This window comes from Amborella trichopoda, chromosome 10 (genome assembly GCF_054954075.1).
Source record: "Amborella trichopoda isolate Santa Cruz 75 chromosome 10, AtrichopodaSantaCruz75HAP2 v2.0, whole genome shotgun sequence".
Taxonomy (NCBI): Eukaryota; Viridiplantae; Streptophyta; class Magnoliopsida; order Amborellales; family Amborellaceae; genus Amborella; species Amborella trichopoda.
The window spans coordinates 1,702,423-1,710,358 of NC_142345.1; positions in this window are offsets into that span (position 1 = coordinate 1,702,423).

The window sequence follows — 7,936 nt, forward strand, 5'->3', positions numbered from 1 at the left end:
TGACTATACTCCAAATCTATCACCAACTGATAATGATAACCATGTGGTGTACACTGTACCATTCACCACTATACTCTCTCGACCCTATTTATTTGATTATTTTTAGGGAGGAAAATTTACTCGATATGTGTATGGACTATGGAGCATGGTACTATGACTCAATCCATTATCCACGTTTATTCAAAGCAATGGTGGGTCAGTTGTTTCCACTTTTATTGCCACTTAGTTTCTTCCGCGAGAACAATTATTCAACACCATTATTTATGAAAGCATGGCGATAGATGTTGGTGAAAAGTATCTAAATACTAAGAAAAAGTTTATATAGAGGCTCTAAACAATCAAATTAGACTCCATCTCAAAAATTTTACTAGAAGATGTTGTTTTAATGCCTAAATATCCTAAAATTGATGATCTCAACATCAAGATGCATGGACATGAGAAAAAAAATGGATTTTATGTTTTGAAAATTGTGCACCTTGTAACACATTTTTGGACTGTCAATTTTCAAAATGTTCAAGTTTTCATGGATTTGCGATCTACACTATTTTTGAAGCTTTAAATTTTATAAGTAAAGATGAAAATATAATTTAAGACTATCACAAAGACTTCGAATATTGAAACAGTATTTTTCGACACTATTTGAAGGTGCATTTTATTTTGATTGTTTAGAACCTTGGTTCTATATAAACCATTGAACCACGGCCCATATAAGTGCTGACAATTTAAACCCCAATAAAGTGAGTTCATTAGAGTTTGAATGTTTTCTTGAGCTCAATGCTTGGTACTTCTTCTAGGAATCATATTTGATGTGACCATTTACTTTTGATACAAAAAATGTTAAAAATATCCTAAGCTACCAAATGTTGAATCTCTCGTATATATAATTTGACAAGCTCCTGGGAGAAACTTTTCTCATACTAAGGGAAATTTAATAAGGTATATAAGGGCAAGGCCCTAAATAATCCAATTAAGGTGCATGTCAAAAATTTACTAGAAGAGGTTCATTCAATGCTTAAATATCCTCAAATACATCATCTCGACTTCAGTACTTATGGACATGAGAAAAAATAGATATCAAATATTGAAAATAGTACATTTTGTAATGCACTTTCTAGACTGTCAATTTTCAATATTTTAAAGTGCTCATAGATATACTTGAGCAACATTATTTTTAAAGCTTTGAATTTTATAATTAAAGTTGAAAACAAATTTTTAAGCCATCACAAAGTTTTTTAGTACTAAAGAATACTTTTCGACACCATTTGAAGGTGTGCCTTATATTGTTTGTTTAGGGCCTCGGCCTTATACAAACCACACCCATTTAATAACGATATGACTTGGGGTGCTTTTGACCTTTTGACAATCTGTTTAACTGCAAATCTTTTTCTCTTTTATTTTATTGTAACTCAAGGTCTCATCTAACACACTTAATGAGGAAACACTTTATTTAATGTTTTTAGTGTCATGAGCTTCTTTTGGGCAAAAGTTTTCACCTTTGACTTGGTGTTCTTAGAAGTAATCATCCAATGAAAATGCATGGCTTCCATAAGGAGAGCAAGGTAATGATCACAGATGGTGCTTAAGGCAATAAATAATTCATGATATTTGTTTTTCTTAATTGTTATGACTAATTCATGGCCTTTCTAAACCCTCTAAACACATGTTGCTTGCATCTCACCTGTTCGACTTGACATACTATAAAAACCCTAAATTCGGGAGGTCCACTTATTGAAAACCCCCCTAAAGTAATTTTTTAAAAAGGAAATATATATTAAAGGGAAAAGCTTATACAAGGTATCGATATTATATTGTGGAAGCAAGGTGCATCTAAAAAATTTTACGCTAAAATATTGTTTCGATGTTGAAAAACCTATCATCTTGAATTAAGAAATATATATATATATATATATATATATATATATATATATATATATATATATATATATATATATATATATATATATATAAAGTCTTAAAAATAGTGCCCCGACTGTCTATTTTCAAATATTTAAGTGTTTATAGATCTCCTCGATCTACACCATTTTTAGATCTTTAAAACTTTATAATTAGAGGTAAAATTAGATTTTTAGGTCATCATAAGGGTTTTCGACACCAAAATTACACCTTTTAATAATATTGAGAGGTGTGTCTTACTTTGATTGTTTAAGGTTGACAACTTATATAGACCGTATCATCACCTAAATCAACTCAAAACATCAATGACATAGTTAAATCAACAAACTCACCAATAAATTGGTTACTATCTAAAAAAGTATTTCATTTAGGTATTTCCTTGATAATTTTATTCGAAATGCTCAAATTACTCTTATTCTTAATATATAACCCTAAACAAGTTAGGGCAATTTGGTATTTTGGCCCACGTAGATCACATGACTCAAATAACATAGACACCCTCCAGGCTACAAGCCAAGAACATGTTCTTCATTAAAAGATCTACTAGAGTTTAGAAGCCAGAACTTACACGGGTATTCGGCAAATTTTGCCCCACATATCGTTGGAACAAAAAGACATAAATACCCCTGTTTGTTCAAGTTGAAAACCTAGGACTAGATTTTGTAATGAAAGCTTATTTTTCAAGTTTAGAACTCGAAGCAAGTATAAGTATTTGTGTTATTTGAATCGAGTAAATTTAGTTACTAAATTACCAAACTGCCCTCTCTTGTTTAGGGTTCCAAAATAACCAATAATGTTTGAAATAATTTCATAATATAACATTTTTATTGGTAAATTGATTGATTGAGTCACTTCACTTATATCTAAATTAGATTGACCATTTTATTGATATTTCCCTAAATAAAATAGTAGTTGAATTTTAAGTAGTTCTTAACTTAAGGGTGATTGATCAATGTTTGGAATCTAATTCTATATTTCAATTACTATTTTGTCCATTTAGTATGAAACTTTAGGCCATCGACTTCCCCCTTGTAATATAATATCAAAAATAAAAATAAAAACTTTAATTTTTAAATATATGCACCAAAATAAACTATGGATGTACAGTAGGCACAAGCCACTTTGAGTTCAAACCCCATCCTTGTGATTTAGAGATTTCTCTAATATCTTTATGACTAAAAGTGTCAACACACCAAGTAAGAATGAAGTGTTTGAAAACATGGATTGGTGGCGTGGATTGTCCATCCCATATATTCATGTCATGTCAGATTGCAAGATGACCGATCCGCACTGGTTTAGATCTGCCTGCATGGCAATTCATAAAAATATTAAAATATATATAAAAATTAAGAGAGGGATTTATGAGTGGACCTAAAAAAACATCAGATAGGTTAGATAATGCAAAAAAAATGAAAATGGGGATCCTAGGGACAGGGTAGCTTTGTACCTGTTCCATTGTAGGACTAGTTCAATCCTGGCTAGTTCATAGTCCAAATTGACGATTCTTGATCCAGATTGTTGGGTTTTTAAATATTGATTTATACATATTCTCAGGTGTCCGACACGTGAAAGATGGATAAACTATCTAGAACTTGATTGGGTGATACAGGTACACCTCGAGGGTACAATCGAGAATAAAGGGTGGAGGATGTCTACAATTGGTAGATCAAATTCCATAGACCACATTATGTTTGGTACAGTTTTCCCCTTCAATCAAGGCACTTTATGATCTCCAAAAGCTTTTTTAAACTAGAGTGTTGTTGACGTCTAAAGCCCAATAACCCCTTGACTTGAAGAGTGGAAAAGGCAGAGTAATATATCCTAACTTCTAGTGATTTAATTAAGGGATGCGGTTTGTATAAGGCCACGGCTCTAAACAATCAAAGTAAAATGCACCTTCAAATAGTATTAAAAAATGTGGTTTCATTATTGAAAATCTATGTGACAGCCGTAAAATATATTTTCATCTCTAATTATAAAATTTGAAGCTTCAAAAATAGTGTAAATTGAGCAGATATATGAAAACTTGAAAATCTTGAAACTTGATGGTCCAAAAATGCATTACAAGATGCACTATTTTTAAAACTTGAAATCCATTGTTTTCTATGTACATACATCTTGAAGTTGAGATAATCAATTTAAGGATATTTGGGTGTCAAAACAACCTCTGCTAATAAAATTTTTGAGATGCGCATTTGATTGTTTAGAGCCTCGCATTTATATAAACTTTTTCCTTGATTAAGTGACACAAACATATATTTTGGAATCCCTCAATGCATAATAACTCAAAAACTGTTGAACAAATAGTGTTCTTTCTTATGTAACCATATATATTTTAAGCTAATATTTTGTCTTCCAATGCATATAACTCAAAACTGTTGAACCAATGGTGTTCTTCCTTATGTAACCATGAATATTTTAAGGTAATATTTTTGTCTTTGATAGCTTACAATCAACTACCCCATTTGAGACCAAAAACCAGATAATTTGGTGTGGACCATTTCCTGTCAATTGTGGCATGTAAAACAAACACCTGCCCTCAACAAAAGATATGACAATACCAACCACATGCCTTTGTCTATTGTGCTTCCATTGTTCCCTTCAATCTTGCATCAGTTGCAACCTCTCTCTCTCTCTCTCTCTCTCTCTCTCGTTAATGGCTTCCATGTTGTGCCAACCCCCACCTTAGGGATCCAGTTTGGGATCCACCAGTCGGAGTTTGGGAACAAACAGGTCCAGTTTGGGATCCACCAGTGGGAGCCAGATAGGTGGATTCGGATCCAATTGACCTGGAAAGTACCTAATTGGTTCGGGTCAAATCGAGTTCTAGTCAATCCGATCAGCTCCTCTATACGTATATTTGTTTTACAAAACTGTTTAATGCTGCAGGGACCGCATTTCTACATTTGCGATCCCCGAGGTATAAAGCATCTATCTTAAAGATGGATGCAAATAGGTCGTCCATCTAAAAAACAATTGAAACTAAGGTTCAAATGTTTTCTTAATATAATTGTTATTTCTAATTTTAAAAATATATTTATTTTTTTATATTCATGATCTCCATGTTAGAGAATTTACGACTAAGTTCCCTGTCTTCCATGTCATTATGGGGGCACGTTACCTTCTGTCTATGACATACAATATGGTTTTTGAAACCCCTAAATTTCGAAAGTCGAATCATAATCTTTTAGCAGGAAAATATTTTGTAAACCTTTTTTTTCACCATGGTTATCAACGCTTTTAAAAGACATTCTGTAATGAATTACATATGTTTGGTATTTAAATCAATTTTGTATGGACATATATACATGCATTTAAGAATTATAACTAAAAATATATAGTTAAATTTATTTCTATACTACTTAAATATTATATATTAAGTATTATTGCAATAAGAAAAAAGTTTATATAAGGATGCTACCATATAATGCAGAACTATGGATGCCCCTCGAAAATTCATCCGAAAAGGTAGTTTTAATGTTGAAAAACTTTGTGATTGATCATCTCAACATCGAGATATATGACTATGAAAAATGAAAAGATTTTAAGTCTAAAAAATAGTGCATTTTACAACATATTATCTACACCGTCCGTTTTCAAGATTTTCATATGTTTATAGATCTACTTGATTTAAACCATTTTTTAAATTTAAAATTTTATAATTAGATATAAAAATAGATTTTGAGATGATCCTAAAAACATTTTACATCAAAATTATATACCATGATAAAATTTGAAGATGCACCTTACCTCTATACCTACGGATGCATCCGTATACAAACTACACTATTGAAATAATATTTTTTATTAAATATAAAAGATTAAATAGTATATATTATATATAAGACAAATATATATTAATAGTATAAATATAAATATATAATATATACAACATAACATAATACATATAATATAATATAATTAATGTATTAATGTGATACATATAATATAAAATAATTAATATAATATAAATATATAAATTTACAAATTTATAATATATAATATAATGTGATATATCTATATCCATAAATCACATAAAGCGTGAGCTACCTTCGGAGCTTTGTGGCTTCGTTATCTTGTCAAGGTTCAAACTGTCTTATCGGTAGTCCTAAAATTTAAAGTATTACGGTGAACTTATGGATATTATGTGAATATTTTATTATAAAATTCAATTACACAGCTAAATTCGTAAAATATGATAGAAATAAATCATAGTTTTTTTCATATGGAGATTTTTTTCATATGGATTGATCATGGGAGGGACTAAATGCACAGTAAATGCCCAAATGTTTAGCAAATTTTTGCAGCCTCTCCGGGCTTCAAAGATGGGTTGAATTTCGTTGCCCCACCAAACCACTAAAATTTCGGTGAGAGTTTTATAATATGAGTAATGATCCTATGAGATCCTCCTACGTTCATGTGTGTATAGGACATCAAAGGAGCACCATTAAATTTGACATAGATATCTAAAAAAATCAAGTCTCACACTCATGTGATAACTTCTCTACAGATCTGTGCTAACTTTAATGGGAGGGTCTCATAGAATCATTACTTTTATAATATTTAATATATAATATTACTTTTATAATATATGATATATAATATTACTTTTATAATATATAATATATAATATGAGTAATGATCCTACAGGACCCTCTCCCATCTGTAGGACATCAAAAGATCATCATTAAATTTAACACAGATATCTAGAAAAGTTATCACATGAAAAGTTATCACATGAGTGTGAAATTTGATTTTTTTTAAAGATCCATACCAAGTGGAAGAACGTCCTAATTTCTCATATAATTATATCATTTTATAATATGATAATCTATATTATTTAATAATATATTATATTATATTATAACACATATTACATTATATATTAAAGATGGGAAATAGGCCCACGTGAAGCTCACATTATCTCCCCACGTGAAGCTCACATTAAGACCTTATATATTATATTTTATTATATTATATCTTAAAAATAATATATATTATATATTATTTAATAGAGTAATGATATTATGAGACCTTTCTATATCCATGTGAATAGGATCTCAAAAAATTATCATTAAATTTTGACACAGATCTCTAAAAAAACCCATTCACCCAAGTCTCACATCCATGTCATAACTTTTGCAGAGATATGTGTCAAATTTAATGGTGATCTTTTAAAATCCTACTCATATATTGTATTATATTATAATACATATTACATATTAAAGATGGAAAATAGGCCCATGTGAAGCTCACGTGAAGGCTTTTTATATATTATATTTTATTATATTATGTCTTAAATTAATTTGTTTTGTATTATATATTATATACGAGAAAGTTTATATAAGGTTGCAACTTTAAAATGTAGAATTATATATGCACATCAAAAATCCATTATTGTTTTAATGTTGAAAAACTTCTAATTGACCATCCCTACATCAAGATATATGGAGGTTAAAAAAAAAAATTTGTCTCATCAAAAAATCAATTTAAAGAATTTATTTTATAATGCTTTATACTATATAAATCATTTTTTAAGTTATATTGTAAAAATAATATAATGGGGAAAGATATCGCACCGCCGTGTCATTGTAAAATAATCAAACTGTACTTCTAAAAAATCACGTTTATGGCATTTATTTCATTCCAAAGTTTGTGCACGCTCTCTCTCCATCTTAATATTCAATCTCAACAAAATTAACTCAATTTACACCTTAAATATGGTCAAAATGAGCTCCTTCCAACAATGAATCTAACGTATCTATTTGATAATTTCAAGATCTAGGCTTTTATAAATTCAAAATTATTTTTTTTAATATGATTAATCTAATGATACAAAAACAATCTAAAAAATTTGAAAATAAAAAGAATCCTTCTAACGCCAAGATATAATCATCTTATTAAAACGGATGGCTTATGTTAATTGAACTAAAAAAACCACTTTATAGGGTAAGTTTTTAAATTTTGTTTTTTTTTATTGTTCATTAGAATTAAAAAAAGTCTAGATTTACAAATTGAAGTC